The sequence below is a fragment of the Camelus bactrianus genome, chromosome 1 (genome assembly GCF_048773025.1).
Source record: "Camelus bactrianus isolate YW-2024 breed Bactrian camel chromosome 1, ASM4877302v1, whole genome shotgun sequence".
Lineage (NCBI taxonomy): Eukaryota > Metazoa > Chordata > Mammalia > Artiodactyla > Camelidae > Camelus > Camelus bactrianus.
This window is the reverse complement of record NC_133539.1, coordinates 101,751,397-101,770,875: the sequence shown is the minus strand read 5'-3', so window position 1 is coordinate 101,770,875 and position 19,479 is coordinate 101,751,397. Positions and strand designations below refer to the sequence as shown.

The window sequence follows — 19,479 nt, the reverse complement described above, 5'->3', positions numbered from 1 at the left end:
TTTTGTGTAGCAGCAGCTCAATTCTTGTTTCTACAGTATAAAACTTAGTAGCCATTGGGGTGTTTATCATCCATGAAGTTCATTTCACATCTCATCTATTATAAGAATAAAATGCAAAAATAATTATGTTTCTCTAAAATGACATTATTAGGACTGACTGCAAGGGAACAAAAGCAAAGAACATTTCACGCAACCCAAGGAAGTTTACAGAATCTTTTCATCTTTTCTGTTAATTGTTGTAATGAAATAATGGAGAAAGCCACTTTACCTAGTGGTAGCCCCCAAACCCAGACCATGAGGTCCAAGCTAGAAATGAAAATATTAGTCATGGGAGCCCAAAGCAAATAAAAGGACACTTCTTCAGCTTTTTCTGTCTGTCAGAGAAATATGGTCATTACCTGTGCTCAGGGAAGATTCCATTCTGTTAAGCCTGAAACGAATGTAAATTGAGGTGAAGTTTCTCTTAGAAATACTTCATAGTATTTGAGTACAAACTCAAAGTGAAGTTCCAGCGTCACAGTTTAGAATGAACTGTTGCTGGAGCTTTGGCGATTCGGATCCATCTCACCTGAGATTTCTCAAAGTAACTTAGTTTCATAGTTCCTTCCTGATTGCCTCCCAGGTTTCTCTCCCTATCTAGAACCTTCCACAACTTCCAGTAACTCTCTGCACTCCCAGGGGTCAGAGACAGAAGGGCTCCAAAGTGTAATCATCACTGTCTGCGGGATAAATCTGCACCTGCACATGCTGTGGATTTTTCTTTTCTGTGTCTCTGCCTGCTGTGTTTTCAGACCTGCCTCTTATGCTGTTCTTCTGGGCTGCCTCCCAAAGGTGGGTCCCCCCATCAACTTGATTTTTTCAATGTCTCCAGTTTTTCCATAAGCAATGGAAAAAATAGTTTCAGTTCTTTGGCAATAATATGGTATTTTTAAACTTTTTTTTTAATGGTAGGTGAGAATTCCTGTTTGCACATAATCCTTAAGTTACATTACCTCTCTTTTCAGGACAGATAAACATGAAGATGTACTCTTTGTCCAGTTGGGGAAGAAGGTCTTCAGTTGGCAGCCTGAACAGCCCAAATGGCCATTGGGTAAATCAGCCACCCTAAGGAAGAAGAGAGTCCAGGCACTCAAGTGGGTCCAAGCTGTCTGGAGGGGGGTTTTGTGAGTAATTATTTTAAAAAATGATTTCACAAATGTTCCTGTGAGATCCAGAGCCCAGAGACCCAGGCACTGTGGTCCCTCAGTATGTCTGGAGTAACAGAGGGAAGTGAAGCCCAAAGACACTGTCACTACAGTGCATTTCATTGATGTCAAATTTGTCACACGACCTGGTCTTGTAGCTGAGCCAGTTCATATCTTGAACAAAATGAGGGTGAGCACTTCAGCAGTGAAAAAGTTTTCACTACAAAAGGATGCTGGGAGCCAGGGAGTGCTTGTAACTGTGTAAGTATAATTTATGTTTTCCTCATCTTTTTTGGGGGGTGGAAGAGTTGAGGGGAAGTACTTAGGTTTGTTTGTTTGTTTAATTTATTTATTTTAATGGAGTTTCTGGGGATTGAACCCTGGACCTCATGCATGCTAAGCAGGTGCTCTACCACTGAGCTATACCTTCCCCCCTGTTTTCCTGATCTTTTCTACTATCAATGCTCAAATGCCTGCTAACCTACTATTGTTAAGTTTTCAGCCAACCACGGAGAGGTAGCTGACAATGATCTAATGTATGAATCTCTATTCTTCCATAGCTAAACTCTTAAGTCTAAAATATTTTGTACTCTAAAGGCACAAATTGCTATAATGAAACCACAAATAAAACTATATACGAATACCCCGAATCATAACGGTGACCTTAGAGGGGAAAAAAAGTCAAGCTGTTCCTTGGAGTTGTATAGGTAATACAGCAGTGCAGCATTGTATTTGACATTCATAAATGAATTATTTTTAGCCTTTCTAAACTGAGGTTTGGGGAGATCCTCAAGAATAGGAGTGTTCTTATAAATTTGGAAGAGGATTTTATAAAATTTGGAAAAGGAACTGTATAAACACCAAATTAGGACAATGTGCATTATATGCCACATGTTTTGAATGAAAAGATCTTACAAATAGTATACTTTTGCCTGTAACTGTTTTCCTACGTAAGTTGATTTATGGAACTAAATAGTTCCATGAATCTTTCCAGCAATGAACTACCCTATAGGCAAAGCCTAAAAACTGGTGATGTTATGGGGAATGAAGAAGAAAGTCTGTTACATCATTTGAGAACGACTTTGTGCAGGGCACTGTGCTAGGAGTGATAAGAGCGACCCCATTCCATCTAATGAATGATGCACATAAGCAGGTCAAAGTGGAGATGAGGGGTTCCAGTTAGTGTGATTAGTGCTACGATGGGTGTTTCACAGACTTATGTGGGAACATAATCTTGTTGGAAATGGTCATCAATAAAGATTTTTTGAAAGAAGAGATTTATTTAACTCACCCTAGAAGGCTGAATATGATTAGGCCAGGTGAAGGAGGAGGAAAGAGTTTTTTGGGCAAATGGAAGACATATGGAGACGCCTAAAGTTGGATAAAAACATGATATCTTTAAGTGTCAGATAGAAAGAGGTGATAGAAAGGTGTCAGATGAGGCTATTTCAGGAAATGTTTGTTTTATCATAAGAGCAGTGGGAAGCCATTGATAAATTTTAAGAAACAAATATGATCATAGTTTCATTCTATGAAGTACTTTAAGGCTGTAGAGAAGACTGAAAACATTATTATGATAAGTATAAATCACTTGAAAGATTTTAGGATAGTCAGTATGATATTATATATGTACCCATTAGTTTAGGATCCAATTCTTGGTCTGGTTATCCGACACAACATTGAGGGTGTGCAGCCAAGGGGAGGTGAACCCTCATTCTATCAGAAAGGGGCAGCTACCAAAAGCCCCCCTCTAATCCCGTCACTGTCAACAACCACTTCTTTGCTAAGGGACGTACTGAAAGTCAGAAATAATGTTTATTGATGTAACTGGAGACCTGTCAATTAGCGTGATGAATTACAGAAAGAGATTGTCATTAGACATGTATTTCAAGACATGTAGAATGACTGAAATATTGTTTACATTCTCCCACATTACCAGAACAGGTGCATGAATTTACTGGGTCTGAAATCTATTTTTCTTAAGGATGGTGCCTGCGGTTTGAGCTCTGGTTGATCCAACATCCAGGCATTGGTTTAAGAGGATTTCTGTTTGTGTGATGCCAACTAGAGGCAAGGATTGAATTTTTACCAAAATCTATCTGTCTAATAAGTGTCGATAGATTTGTTAGAATTTGGCCTGAGATTTGTTCTTATTAAACATTAACAGCAAGGTCATGAGGGCTTGGTTAATCTTTGCTATCTGAAACTCTTTGACAACTATTATTATCCACCCAAAAGGTAAGCATTACGTGGGACCAGTTAGGCTGACATCAGTTCACAGCAGACAGTATCACCTAACACATCTCCCGCTTTCACAGGAAGGATGAGAGTGGTCTGAACAAGTAATTTGGAAATAGTGGCTGGCTTGACTTAAGAAATATATAGGAGGTAGACCCAATGGAATATGATACTGATCAATAAGATGAGGGAGAAACAAGAAAGAAAAATCATATCTAATTTTCTGTCACTAGTAACTGGATTGGGGGAGTTTTTATTCACTAAAACAGGACACAAAAGTAGAAAAGCAGGTTTAGGGAAAGATGCTGCGTTCAGCTTTGTAAATATTGAGTTAGAAATGCCTGAAACATTCAAACAGAATGTATACACGTTGGAAAACATGCAGTATCTGGGCTGTGAATGAGCGATGAGACCCAACCTTCAGACGTAAAGAAAACAGTGCAGCATAACCTTACTTAGGGCAGTCATCTGGCCAATGAACTGTGCTATTTTTCAGTCCCAGAGTTCTCCCGGGTGATGAAGTTTAGTGGGAGAACATAAGACCTAAGGCCAATATGCACGTATACAATTTATTGACACTGGCTATAAAATAAAATTTTATGAAAAATAATAAATATGCAGCCTTTAGAATCTCCCAAGTATCCTGGGTCAGTTTAACTCATTTTTACATGATCCAAACTCTACTCCTCCTGAGACCTCCCAAGGTGAAGCCAATTAGACCTTGAGTTTCCTTACCTCTGATAATTATTTGTTTCATTGATGTGGGCTTTTTATTTTCCATCGTACATTATTAGCGTAAAGGGTAGCCTCTGTTTCAAAGGGATTCTGGGTTGAACAGGAAAGCCTTGCTTGCAAACTCTTATTTCTTGTCTCATCTTTTTTCTATGGTCAAAATAATCATTCTGTATTTCCCCATTTGTTTGTTTCTTGAGATCTTGATGACATATGTATGCCTTCGAATGTACCAAGTTCAGATATTTTATTTCTACTCAGTATCTCTGATACATTTTCTTTATTTTATATAATGAATTCTGCCTTCGGATCATTATTATTTCCTCAACAGAGTTTGCTCAGGGAGAGTGAAGAGTCAGAAGAGAAAAAGTGCCTGAATAAGATTTAATGCAAACAAGGAAACAAATAAACAGAACAAAATGAACCAGGATTTTAAAAAGAAGCACAGAAAAGAGAAATTTGTAAAAGAGATGAAGACCTGGTGGTTGAACCACAGGAGAAGATCCTGGAGCGGGAGTGTGGATTTAAGGTGAAAAGAGAAGAGGCGGTTTCAGGAAGGAGGGCGTGGTCAGCAATGCCAGTGGCTTCCAGGGGAGATGCACACTGATTGCCTTTAGCTACAGTGAGGTTAGTGCTAATAGTTTTTGAGCAATATAGGGGACCAGTGCGGAAATAAATCCACAAAGCGGTTGGCTGGGGAACCAGTAAGAATTGAGAAACTGGTGAAAATAACTCTTTTTGAAATGTTAGGCTCAGTGAGGGAAAGGGGGTTAGGATGGTTATGAAAAGAAGTCAAGGTATTGACATTGATTTTTTTTTTTTTAATGTAGAAGAAACGTGCTTAAGTTCTAGTTTACTAATTCAAATAAGAAGACATATGCAGAGAGGGAGAGGATGAAGAGAAAGGATTAATAGAGAATAATCAGTTGATCAAGTTGCCTGAGCAGAGAACAGGCTATGGATCAGCTGTATGCAGGACAGAAGCTTTCCCGCTGTCTGAAGATAAAGGGAGGAAATGATATGTGTCAAGGGGAAAAAGGTTTGGAGTGTTTATTATGTGACACATTTCTAAGTGCTTCTCACGTACTAGATCAGTGGTTCCAAAACTATGGTTGCTAATGCTGGGCTGCATCACCTAGGAATTGTTAGAAATGCAAATTCTGGGGCTTAATGGTAGGCCAACTGATCCAACTCTGGGAATATGGCTCCATTTGTGTTATAATAAGCCTTCTGGGTGAGTCTGATACTTGCCCAAGTTTGAGAAACACTGCACTAGATCATTTAACAATTCAATCCCCTTTTAGGTTCAAAGTTAGGATTGTGCCCATTTCACAGATGAGGAAGCTGAGGCACAAAAAGTTTAAGTGATTTGCCAGAAGTCACCAGCCACCTGGATCCAAAGCCCACATTTTTAAGTCTTGTCTTCTGCAGTCTCTAAGTGTTGCTTATACAATTGTCGATGGGATGTTGAACACTTTTCTGTTCAGTGATTTCATGATTTGTTGTTGTTTTCCCTGTAACTCAAGAAGTAGAGTCATTTCCTAAGATTAAGAGGGAGCAAGTGGTGGGATTAGCATAAAATGTTGAAAGTTTAACATGGTTTCTGTAGAAAATTAGAAACATACTTCAGTGGGGCAAAAGGAAGAATTGCTATTTAGCATGAAGGTCGGTAGATAGTAAATATCCATGAATTTATAAAGGCAGTAATCTGGATGATTGTTGGTTTCCTTCAGTATTATATAGGAGCAATTGAAGGTTCCCTAGGAAAGTGTCACAGAAGGATAGAAAATCAGGAAAATTAAAGAAATTGGCAAGTAAATGATTATAATGATGGAGAATATGATCTAAACTGGTTGCAGAAAGGCAGTGAAATCAGGAAGGAGATGACAGGAAAAAGCAGTAGGGAGTTCACATGCATGGATACTAACCCTGTCTTCTAAGCAACACAGCGATGACGATAACAGCAACATTGAGAATAACACAAAATAAGCAGCCAGGTTGCAAGTACTCAGTATAGTAAATACAGAATTGAAGATTCTTGATATTAGTTCTTTCCTTGGCTTCCCTGATACTACACCATTCTTTTGTGTTTTTTACCTGTAAACCTGTGTGGTCACCCCTCATTCTCCTTCACAAACTCATCTTCCTCCACATAGCATTTAAATTTTAAATGTTGGGATTTCATCAGGCTCTGTTCTTTGCTCTTTCCTCTCCTGACTCACTTCTCCGTGTGACATCATCCACATCTGTGGTTTCAGTTTTAGATAAACTGAAAAATCTTAATCTCTGGTCCAGACTTTGCCTTTGAACTACAGATCTGTATACCCAACTGTTTGTTCAAAACTATCCCTCAGATGTCTCAAAGACACCTCAAATTCAACACAAGTCAAACAGAACATGTCTTTTTACCTACTACATTTGGTCTTCTCCCAGAGTTTCCAACTTCACTGAATGGCACCATCACCCATGCAGCTGTGCAGGACAGAAATATATGAGTTGTCCTTAATACCCCCTCTTCATGCACAATGCATGGCCAAGTTGAACTGATTTGTAGCTCCTAAATATTTATCAGATTTTTCTTTTGTTCTTTTGCCCTACTATCTCCTGGTCTCTGTTGCTCTTATCTCTTGTATGGAGTATTGACCAGCCTCCAGAAACCCATCCCCTACCCTGATCTGATAAATGCATATCTCAGCAAGTCTCTTCTTGGCCTCTTTGGATAAAGGAAAGAGTCCTTCATGTGGCTAGTCTAGTCCAGTATTTTACAAACTGGGCATGTGCCACATTGGTGTGTCATAAAATTGTTTGGTGGATAATAACTGTTACCATTATTTCTCTATTTCTATATATAAGTGTGTGTGTATGTGCACTGGTTCTTGAAACAAAATGGGTTTCTCACTGAGCGTCGTGGTCACAAAAAGTGAAAAGCCACTAAGCTAGTTACACCCACTTCTCATCTCTTACTATTCATTCCAACTACACTGGCCACCTTTCTTTCATTCACTGTAATAGAGTCTGTACATTCTCTGAGCTTGGAGAGATGGATATCGCCCTCCTTACCCAGCTGAAATTGCCTTATATGATGTGCTGAGCTTGGTTATGACTTTCCTTGGGTTAGAATAGGTCAAACCTTCCTACAGCGCACTAAACCATACCGACTCTCGTGTAGCATTTATCACGGCTGAGTTTTTGCATATATGTATCATTATTTGATAAATGTCAATCTCCCCAGTTAGAACTTTTTAATTTTATTCACTAAATATTTATGGCTTCCACTGTATGTCAATTTTCCTTCATGCTACTGGGGGGACCCAACAATGAATGAGATAGGACAGGCCACTTGCTATCATGGAACTTATATTGTAGCTCAGGGATGTGAACAATAATCATGCGAACAAGTGAATGAACTTGGTATGTTCTGATGGTGATTTCCTTAGTAAAGTCAATAAGGCAGTGTTAGTTATGACAGATTGTGAATGACAGACCTTTGGTATATGACTAATTGGGTGTCTCTGAATGGATGAGTCGAGAACTAAGTGGTAAGGATAGACCAGGCATACGATATCTGTGAGAACCGGATCCAGGTGTGTTTTTACTCATCAGTGAGCAAGTTGATATTTGGCATATAGGATCACTGCTGCTAAAATTATATTGCTGAATAAATGAACAACCACATGGATGAGTGAGTGCCTTTGCCAGATGGCAGAGCTACAGTCTCTAAAAACAAGAAAAAATTATTTTATGATTATGAACTTGAAGACATTGCAATAAGAAGAAGTAAGTACATATTCAGATGACAGGGTAGAGAAGAGTGTTTTTCATCTTTCTAAAGAAGTATGTAGAATTATTACCCTTAAAAAATGTTCAACAAAACAAATGCAATCTGCTTGCTTTTGAATGCCCATAAAATAGTGATTTCACAAGGCAATGTTTTCATTTTGCAAAGTCATTTGTTAGTTATGTATTTGGCTTAGAGATAAAATTGCATCATAAGATGGGAGGTAGATCAGAAATTAACATTTTGTAACTCATTTTCTGACAAGATTATACTTTCATATGAAACAATATAGTCTTTGTTGGAGAGAAATGATAATAAGAACAGACGGTACCCTTCTAAGATGAACCCTAAAGCCCCTTTCAGATTCCTAAAATGATAGTTCAAAAAACAATAACTTGAACAAATCTCTAGCCCTGTCTCTATTTTTTGTATGTCCTTCAGATGGAAAATATCACAGACTAATTGCAAAATTACAAACTAATGACACATTTCCTGTATGTTTATCTCTTATACAGATATATCTGGATTTACCAACCTGTTTCTTTTCAGGAAAAAGAGGAGAATTTGGGGCTAGAATTCCAGGATTGTTTTTTGTGTGTTTGTTTTCTTTCCTCAGAGCAGTAAGGGGAGAAGGCGAATCTACTCGGGGATCAATTGTGTTGGGCTTGCGAAAGCTCACTGATTAGTTCACATTAATATGTTGGACTAGTAATCATCAACTCTTCATTCATTGTCTGTTCCCTCTCTTGGAATTAGGACACACTAGTTTGGCAAAAGCTGTATTATGATTATCAAATAATAAGTGATGATTATAGATAGGCTAATTATATCTGTAAACTTTGTTGTTATGGAAGTAATTTGGGGGATTCCAGTTTGAGACTGTATATTGCTACTTTCTCACTTTGAGAATGGGAAATGGAAGTCTATGCCTAATTTTTTTCTGAACAAATTTCTCTCAGTTCCCAATGGTCTTCTTCCACCTTCCATGGCAATGAAAGCCCCACCTGAGAATCTCTGTTTTAAAGCTACAAGGAAGGAGATGACCCTAATAAGACAAACTAATCTGATCTTTATTTAAGAAATTCTTTGATTGTTTTCCACTTCCAATCCCAAAGTTGACTAGAGGTTAAAACATATTTTGCTTCTTTGTCTTTGCTTATGGAAGATTTACTTTCTTTTTCTTTCAAGAAAGAGACTAAGTTTCTTTCAAGAGAGTACAGATGTACTTGGAACAAAGCAAGAGCACCGCTTATAGAATGAACACAAGGCAGAGGCATATTGATGTGATTATGGTATTAAGATTGTACAAACACCTAGTTGACAGTTGGATCTCATGAATATAATGTCAAAAGTAAACATTTATTGGGTGAAAACTGTGTACCACTCAATATCACACTAATTTGTTACAAGGATCCTATGACATTGGTCCTAATGTTATCTTTTTTGTATAGATTGGAAACTCAGATCATAGAGAAGTTACGTGTTTAAGGGAATGTAACCAGTAAGAGGTAGAAATAATTTAATTTAAAGTTTTTTTTAATCGCTGTACTGTCTCTCAATATAAAATGAAATAAAATACAAACTGGGTGAAGAGTCACAAGTATCTTTTGTAAATTCATGCTACCTCTTCGTTACTCTAATACCATATCCTAGATGCATTCAGTGAGTCAGATGTCATTTATTTATTTGGTTGCTTAACAAAGGTCATTATTTCCCTATATCCAGTTTGCTACATCCCCAAGACACTGGGAATATAGCAACATATAGCGGGGGTTTTGTGTCTAGATGGAGCCCATATTCTAATGAATGTATAGAATGCCCTGTTTAACTACAGTTAAGTCCTAAAGGGGTAGTACTTGTTATTTGTAAGCACAGATAAACCTTTATCTGTAAGCACAGAAAACATTTATAGTAGATGCAAACTGAGGTAACGGTCGGGTTCGTAATCATTTTTCCAGTGGATGTGTTTACACTGTTTGTCCTCTCTCTACTCCCTTGCAGACTTACCTCCCTGGGGGAATCTGCTCCTTTCTCCCTCTTCTGCGCTCTGACATGTGCTCTTGAAGGGAGGTGGATGATCTACCTCTCTGGCTGCAGTAATTGGAATGAATTAATAGTAACTCAATTTCCTGACCATGCTGACTTAGCCATGGGACTGGGCAGGCATAGTTCAAGTTGGGTGATCAAAAGCCTTTGCCTGGATCTGTAAAACTGGAACTGGTGAAGAGAAGTTCTTTTCTTTCTACTGTTAAAATGCAGGATCAGAGCACAGGGGCTGCTGGTGGTTCTGGTTCTAGTGCAGGTAATCAACCTGAAAGAATGAACTTGTCACACAGAGAAAAGCAGAGATAAGAGAGATGGGATAAAATAAACGGAAGTCCTGAGAGCATATCAAGTATCAGATTCTGACTTTACTCCTAAATCCTTACAGAGGTTTTAACCAATAAATTTACTTTCATTACCTTTCCTTTTTCTTTTCCATTTCTACTTTTATCTAAACTAACTCAAGTTGCATTTCTATATAAGTTAGGGGCTTAGTTGCACATCATACATGTTCCCACTAGTTTAAGAAGAAAGGCAGTTTCAAAAAGATATTATAAAACTTACTGACTCTCTGGGCTGGCCAGAGAGCCATGCTTAGAAGCTACACATCCAGGATCAGTGCCCAGAATTACCATCCATAACTGGTCTACTGAAGGGACCTCAGCTACTGCCCTTGGAAACACACAATGTGGGTTTGCAGTTGACAGTACCTAGACTCTGACTCTCCCGCCTCTGGAAATTGGATGTCTCTGTCACTTCCCAAAATAGATCCTTTACAGAGAATGCTTCTTTACACCACTGGCTTCCAATTCTGTGTTTGACAGGAGTGTCTGATGACAGAAGTCACACGTCTTCATCTGTACTGCAAAGAAGGCTGAGAACACAGATGCTGGACTTGCATGGTGAGTATTAGGAAAATATCTTAATAGCAGGAAACTGTTCAAAGATGTTCTGTCACAAGAAAGAATGACAGATATTTACTACAATTTATGTTGCTTACATCCAAATATGTCCTCAGTAATACAGCTCATGAGTTCAGTTGTGTCTCCAAAAAGATCTGGTGAAGCCCTAACCCTTGGAACCAGTGAATGCAATCTTATTTAGAGATAGAAACTTTGCAGTCATCAAGGTAAGATGAGGTCATACCTGGTTTGGGTGGGCCCTAAATCTAGTATGACTGGTGTCCTTATAAGAAGAGGGAGATTTGTACACAGAAACACAGACACACAGGGGAGGAGGCCGTGTGAAGATGAAGGCAGAGACTGGAGTAATGCATCTATAAGCCAAGGAATGCAGGGGATTGCCAGCTACCACTAGAAGCTTTTAGAGGTGGGAAGGATCCTCCCCCAGAGCACTCAGAGGAGCATAGCCCAGCCAGAACACTGATTTCAGTGTTCTAATCTGCAGACATATGAGAGGATACATTTTTGCTGTTAGGAGTCACCGAGTTTGTGGGTATTTGTTTTGGCAACCCTGAAAAACTAGTACATAGCTTCCTTCAGGAAGTGACATCTAAGCAGACGTCTGGAGGAGGAGTGACTGGAAGCAGGCTGTGATTATTGGGCAGATTGTTTACTAGAGAGAGTCAGGACCCACATTTGTGGAAGGAAGGGAAAGGAACAGGATTCAGCGGAGGGAGAAGTCAAGCTGTGATGCAGGTCTCAGCCAACCTCACAGGGAGATTGGAAGCTACACTGTCCCATCAGAGTTGTTCCGTTCTGTTCCACTTCCATCAGTCATTCGTTGTGGGCCTCTCCAAAACGGTGTGACCTTGGGCAAGAAAGTTCCCTGCTGCTGAGGCAATTCCTGAACAGGCTAACAGTTGAAACTGTCTGTCAATGGTACTCCCAGCCACTGAGAAAACAAATTCCTCCTTGAGGGGACTTGAGTGTCACATCTTTGTGACATCAATTAGGTAAAGGGAGTGTGAGGAGAAAACAGAGCACTGGGTCCGTGTGATGACATGTATGAAAGCCCTGAGGTGGGATAGTGATGGAAGTACTCTCAACAAGGAAAGAAAAGGTAACACAGTAAGAAAGGTGAGCAGGTCAAATCAGACCAGTGAGAGAGACCAGGGGTCAGATCATAGGGAGCTTAAGTATATTCTAGCTTTATTCTAAGAAAAATAGGGAGCTCCAAAGGTGTTTAGATAAATCTAAGGATGACATGATTGGACTTAAATTTTAAAATACCAACAAAGGCTAGAGTATGTAGAATAATACAGTGGTGCCAACAGGACATTTAGGAAGGTATCATTCTATTAGTCTCCCAGTAAGTAATCAAAGTCACTTACACTAGGGTGGCAGTGTTTGTTGGAGAGAAGTGGGCACAATTGGGAGCTTTTTTAGGAGGTGACTGAATCTATATAGAAAGAGAAGAAGAGGTATCAAGGATGATTCCAAGTTTGCTATGGACTGAATGTTTGTGTTCTCCACACACCCGAATTTATAGGTTGTTCAGATACCTGTGCAGTGGCATTAGGAGATGGGACCCTTGTGAGGTAATTAGATCTTGAGAATAGCGCCCTCATGAATGAGATTAGTGCCCTTATAAGAAGACAGAAGAGAGATGTTCTCTCTCTCTGACATGTGAGGATAGAGTAATAAGGCAAACAAGGAAGTGGGTCCTCACCGGACTCTGAGTCTGTAGGCACCTTGATCTCGGACTTCCAAGTCTCTAGAACTGTGAGAAATAACTGTTGTGTAAGCCACCCAGTCTAGGGTATTGGTTCCAGCAGCCAACAAAGACAAAGTTTCTTGCCGAGATGAAGAATCTTTGAGGAGGACCAGATTAGTGCAGCCAAAACTGGGGTTCGGTTTTGGGAATGAAGCAATTGAGATTGGTGGTAAACGTCAATGAACAGAGAAATTGTGATTGCCTGTGTCTGTCTGAACCTCAGAGGCATCTGTCCTGAGATATAAATGCAAGAGATTTAACTAAGTCCATGGGGAGGATGAAGTCACCTAGAGACTGAGCGTATAGACCACTCAGCATGGAAAAGGGCAAGTTATCGGGCTTCAGAAACTCTGATGTTTGAAGACTGAAGAGAGAATAGTAAACAGCAAGAGCCAGAAGAGACACAGAGTCTGAAAGTAGACATCTTTGTATTTGTGTTAGAGGTATTATTTTATTTTTTTGAAAGTACAGTATCAACAGAGGAAATATTCATCCTTGCATTTTTTCGTGACCTAAGAGACATGATTATTTGAAATGAGAAATATGGATAACCGTGTTACGATGAATGAATCACTTCCCAATTTTTACACTAATGCAATTTAGAAAATGTTTTTCTCTAAAAATAAAGTAGACTGATAAAAGTGAGGAAGTCTTTTAAGTTTTGTACCATCAGAGGATTGACCTAATTAGTGTGTGAGGAAACCCAATAGGTAAAAAAAGAAAAAAAAAAAAGACTAAGAGTTTATTCTGTTGCTTTAATGTATATTTTAAAAGTTAAGAAGCAAAGGATGGAAGATTTGGTTTACCTCCCCCTTCAAAAGACTTCTGAAGTAACATTTCAACTTGGACCCTGCTGGAAGGTAAAAGACTAATTTGCAGAATAATATTAGTTCTCTATGGAGAAGAACACGCAGAGTTGTCTTGATTTGCAACATTCGAAGGGCTAATTACTGTCTTCATGCAGCCTAGGCATGTGGGCCAGCTAAATCTTTTCAGAGTAAGAGCATTGTTATGCAAGAGAGATGTTGTTTACATAACTGCCATGGAAATGGAACCCTTCTTCCACAGTTAACCAACAAAAGCTGAAGAGAAGTTTTGTTTTGTTTTGTTTTTAGCCCTGACCAGTGTAGTATGTCTAATGAATACTCTGTCAGTGTAAGGTCCAAGCATTGTTATTACAGGCTAAGAAGTAAGGCAATTTAGGCAATGTTCTACCTTAGAAAAACAGTGCTTAACACCAAAGCGAAGCTTTCTGTACCCAGAGCAGGACAGGAAGGATACAAGTCTTCAGAAATGTACATAGGTCCTGAGTACTTGGAGGGAAGAGTTAAAGTCCAAGATATAGTGGTTTAATATGATGGTTTTTAGCTTTAGACAGAGCATCATATGACACTAGTCTATTTTATTTTATAAATTTTCTCACATAATTTGTTTTGTTGAGTAAGTAGCAACCAAATACAAGGTTTTGTACACAATGTTTTCGTCTAAATTACTCCATGAGTTTTTCATAACGCAGATAATAAAAACAGATGCCATATTAAATTGGGAAAATGGTGACAATTATGACACAGGGTTAGATATTCTTAATTATTAAGAGCTTTTTTAAATAAAACCCAAAATACAAACTTGTCAATGTATAAATGGGCCAGTGTTTACATGTGCTCAAAATACAAGAATAAAACTGATTTCTTCCATCTTAGTGTCTGAAGATTTTTCAAAAACAAAAAAAAGTATTCCAAGTGAAGGTGGGGAGAAGTAGAGGAAAGCTGGTCGGAAATAGGTTTGTTATCCTTAGCTCAATACTCATTTTAAATAAAGCAAGGAGAGAGAGTCTTCTGAGAGAGTCGGGAGTACTGCTGCATCTTCTGTTCCCTTGATGTCGCCGGTGAAGGGGGCAGCATACACCCAGCTTAATTCAGGCCTAGTGAGAAAGACTTCAAGGAAACCACTCAGACTGTTGACCTGTGTCCTCTGGAGTTGATGAGGTTTAGATATCCATGTTAGATCTACAGCCAGAAAATCCTGAAGGGGGAGACAGGCTGGCTGGTGGTTTTCATGAGAGAGTAAGAAGAGATGGCCCCTTTGGCCCTTCCATGGTTTGAAGGGGCAAAGGCTGCATGGATACTTCCTGTGGTGCAAGCATGGGAAGGGGGCTGGTGTAGAGCCATCTTACAGGGGCTGGAACCGAGAGGGCTTCCTGGAAGGTGAATGAGGATGAGAGCTAAGCAGAGGAAATCTGTGTAGAATTATAGACAAACCAAGGAGGCACTGCCTGCCTACAGAGATGACAGAGGAGATTATCAGTGCTGAGGAATCTTCAGAGAGTCCTGAGTCTGACTTGAATATCTGCTCTGACCAGATGAGAGCAATGCAATGGTAGAAGACAACCCATCAAGGCAGACCTTCCCTGCACCTCCTTCCTCATCCTCTTCCTCCACTGGGAAGACTCAGAGGAACTCAGTGAGCAGACATTCTGGTTCATACCAGACTTGAGCTGGGGAAAAGGCTGAAACAAAATAAGTTTGCCCACCATTGCCACTTTTATTTATCCTCTTCATGGATTTCTGGCCAATACAATAAAGCAAGAAAAAGTAGAAACTGTACAGATTGAGAATGAAGAAATAAAACTGTCACTCTGTGTGATGACACAATCATAGTCATAGAAATTCAAGAGAATCCAAGTTTATCTTGGATGAAAATTACATAAGGAAAATAGCAAAGTCACTGGATACAAGATCAATATGTAAAAATATTTTGTATTTCTGTATATTTAGGCAATAAGTAGAGAATGAGCATTTCTAAAAATGACATCATGATAATATCACAAAGGACCAAAAATAGAACAATTAGGCCAAAAGAAATGTACAAACTGTTTATACTGAAATCCACAAAACTTTGTTAAAAGCAGTTAATGTATATATAACTTAATGAAAGGATATATCCTGTTGATGAGTTGAAAGTCTTCATATTGTAAAGATGCCAATCTTCTCTCAATTGAGGATTTTTTATTGAAATTGCTGATTGTAAAATTTATATTGAAATGAATATCATAAGAAAAAAAACAAGATAATCTTGGAGAAAAACAAGGCTAAAGGACTTAAATTTCCAGGAGAAAAATAGCTCTTATAAAACAATAGTAATTAAGATGATATGGTACAGATCAATGAAACAGAATAGAGAATCCTGAAACAGACCCAAATTTTTAGTTGCCTGATTCCTGACAAAGGTGACAGTGCAGAGTTGTGGGCGAAGTATGGTGTTTCAATAAATGGTACTGGATCAATTTGATGTCTGTTTGAAAGACAAAATAATTTCATCACTAGATTAGTTTTTGAGGGCTCTTATAACAAATTACCACAAGTTGGGTGGCTTAAAACAATGGAAATGTGTTCTTTGCCCAGTTCAGGAGTCCAGAAGCCCAGAATCAAGGTATTGTATGTTACCAGCTTTTATTTAAAACCTGAAAGAGTGATCACCAAAGGATCATAATAAATACACTTAGGACAATTATGAAACAAGAGTAATGATGTATAGCTTGCCCTGTCATTTATTAAAACATTATTAAATTAATTTATAAGTCATTTAAAAGATATTGTCTGTAGATGATGAGATTATAGGCTTATAGTTTTATTTTGTGTCCTTATCTATATTATCTTATTTTCTACGGTTACTATATATAGAATGTAATTAAAAAATAGTAAAAGTTGATACTCAAAAAGCCTGAAGCCAAGTAACTCAAAATACATTTTCGTAAGTTGTTTTCCTATTTCACACTATGGTTAGAAAAGCTGGACATGAGTTCTGTTCTCTCCATTTCTGTTGGAAAGTTATCCTGCTTTGGTAGGGGGACACACCTCCTTTTGCTACTTTCTTCCTTTACGGTTGTTTTGTTTCCTGGACTAAACAGAAAGAAGAAGATATGGCAGCAGAAACAGAACTTGCCTGTTTGCAACAGAGGCTGTTACTCCAGGTCAGTGGTTCTTAGACCTTAAATTGTGTCAGAATCTCCAGAGAGCTTGTTAAACATGACTGGGGCCCCAGCTCAGTTCCTGATTTAGTCAAGTCTTACTTGGGGCCTGAAAATACCATTTCTAACAAGTCCCAGGTGGTACTGATGCTGCTGGTCTGGCGGCCACACTCTGAGGACCGCTGTGCCGGGCACAGGCAGGTGTTCCCTCTGATTTGGAGCAGCCAGCCTCATTGGCAGGCTTTGCTCCCTTCAGGAGTATGGCGAATAGATAAACAGAGTAACCAGGCATTGCCCCACTCCCTCCATGCTCTTAATCCACATTGCTTCTTAGGAAAAAGGTTAACTGGGTAATGGAGAAATCAGATCTTTTTTAAAGAAAAGTATTAATGCAAGATTTCCATGTATCTTTAGATGTTTCTGAGATTCTAATACTATATTCATGAATATCTAAATTATATAAGGTTACATAGGGTACATATATGAAACGTACTGAACCTAAATTCTGATTCTGGATAGATGAATTTTCACTGGTTTTTTTTTTTTTTTTTCGTCTCTAATACTTCTGTGTTGCTGGTTTGTTCATTTTTCTGCTAAATTTAGATTTTTTAAAAAGATTTTGGTGTCATATTCATATGTGAGATCTGTTCATAAATTGCTTTCCTAACATAGTCTAGTTTTTGCTATCAAGGTTATACTAACCTGGAAATAAAATGAATAAGGGCAGAGTCTTTATAGTTTTATTCTTTGAAGCAAGGTTAGGAACTACTTGTTCCTTAAAAGTTTAATGGAACTTGCCCATAAATCATCTCAGCCTGGTGTGCTTTTGAGAGGTAGTTTTTGTTTTGTTCTGTTCAGAACATCTTTAACTGCTACACAGTTCTTATTTCTTAAAGTGACTTTTGTTGAATCATAACATACACTAAAATTATAAATGCAGAGCCCAAAAAATTTCCATAGAATTAACACAGCTATGTAACCACCACAGATTGAAAACTAGAATTTTATCAGCACCTCACAAGCTCACCGTGTGACTTCCCTTTATGTGCCTTCGGTATCCTGACTTCTGCCAACCATTAAGTTAAAAAAAAGTAAAGACTGCTAAATAATAATCTAAAATAAAGCTAAATTTACTTGCTTGCTAGGCAAAGAAGAGACACCATTCAAGTACAAATGCAGTTTCTCTGTGTGAAAACTGGAAGAGCTTGATACAGATTTAAAAAGGAGAAAGTACAAAATCAGGCAACTTTTGGAGTTCAGGTCTCTGGGTGGCTTACAAGGTAGTTTGTAAACTCTTCTTTGCAAGTGGTCACTCCCAGGTTTCACTTTACTGCTACCTGGAAGTCTGGTTTCAAACAAATCCAGAATGCGTTGTATGGAATTCCAGAGCATAGCGTTGTTCAGCGTGTACATTCAAGTGCGCGTGCTCAAAGTTGAACAAAAAGTTTCTTTAAAGCACCATCGATTAGCTTTGAACTTTATATAAGTGACATCATATACGATGAACTCTTTTGCCCGTGGCTTCTTTTGCTCACTGTTACTTTTATGAAATACATATTACTGAATGAGCTGTAGTTCATTCTTTTTCATAATTTTTTAATATTCCCTCGTGTGAATATATTATAGGGTTTTTTTGGGCATCTGATATCCCATTTGATTCGTTCATCACTCAAGCTATGTTCTTTTCCTTCCAAATAGGAAACTATAGTGATATTTTGGATTTCAACATGCTAGCGCTTCAGGGAAATGATGTGTGTTTCATATTTGCTTTGCTGTTATGTCACTTGGAAGGAAGCTAGTCACCAATGATGTTGTGACTATTTCAACACTAACAAAGCCCTTTTAATATAATTTATTCATCTATTTTAATGTTAATGGATATTTGGGTTGTTCTAGTATATGGTTCTTACAGTCTACTATAAATGTTCTTTTAGTATTTTTATACACATACACATAAAGACCACCATACACGCACACACTTCAGTTGAGCATATGCCCAGAAGTAGAATTTCTGAGCCATGGGGAATGCATAAGGAATCTTTAGTGGATACTGCCAGTTTTCCACAGAAGCTGAACCAGTTTACAGTCTCACCAGCTGTACATGAGTTCCAGTTGCTTCACATTCTTGTCATCACTTAGTGTTGTTAGTCTTTTAATTTTGACCATCTCAGTGAATGAGTAGTGCTATCTCACTGAAGTTTTAATTTGCATTTCCCTTATCACTAAAGAAATTGAAAATACCTTTGTGTGTTTATCGGCCATTTGGATATCCTCTTTTCTGAACTACTCATTCAAATACTTTGCCTATTTTCTATTGGATGTTTGTTTTTTTTTTCTCTCAAAAGTTACAGGAAAATGTAACTACACATACATACATATATACACACATATATATACACACATATGTAATGTTCTGAGTTTGAGGTCTTTAGATTATATTTATACAAATATTTTCTGTTCTTTGACTTCCTTTTTCATTCTTGTTTTCTATGACTTGTCTTTTATTCTCTCAACAGTGCCTTTCATTAAACAGAAATTCATGAGAAATACATTTTTAACAAACTTTAAATGATTGCAGGTCAATTCAAGTTTTCTCTTTCTTATTTTATTTTGGTAAGGTATAATTTACCAGGAAACTATTTCTTAATCTATTTTTTTTTTCAGATTTATTGGGATAATGTTTCTCTCACTACTATTTTATGATTGAAGAGATCTCTACTTAATCTACAGTGATTAACTCATTTCTTGTTCCTAATGCTATTTAATTTGCTGTTTTTTCATTTTTCATTGATCAGTATTGCTACAGTTTTGTCTGCTTTTTCAATAAGACTAGATCTTTAAAATATTTCCATCATCGTAGC

At 38.1% G+C, this 19,479-nt stretch overlaps 1 long non-coding RNA gene across 1 annotated transcript in view; it reads left to right on the top strand.

The window, feature by feature from the left end:
- Positions 1 to 19,479, top strand: part of LOC123616080 (uncharacterized) — a 233,646-nt gene that overhangs the window by 174,045 nt on the left and 40,122 nt on the right. Inside the window, exons 5-8 of the long non-coding RNA XR_006723936.2 lie at positions 1,005 to 1,445; positions 4,486 to 4,781; positions 10,800 to 10,877; positions 16,559 to 16,621. This is a non-coding gene — a long non-coding RNA (uncharacterized LOC123616080). The remainder of the gene's footprint in view (positions 1 to 1,004; positions 1,446 to 4,485; positions 4,782 to 10,799; positions 10,878 to 16,558; positions 16,622 to 19,479) is intronic.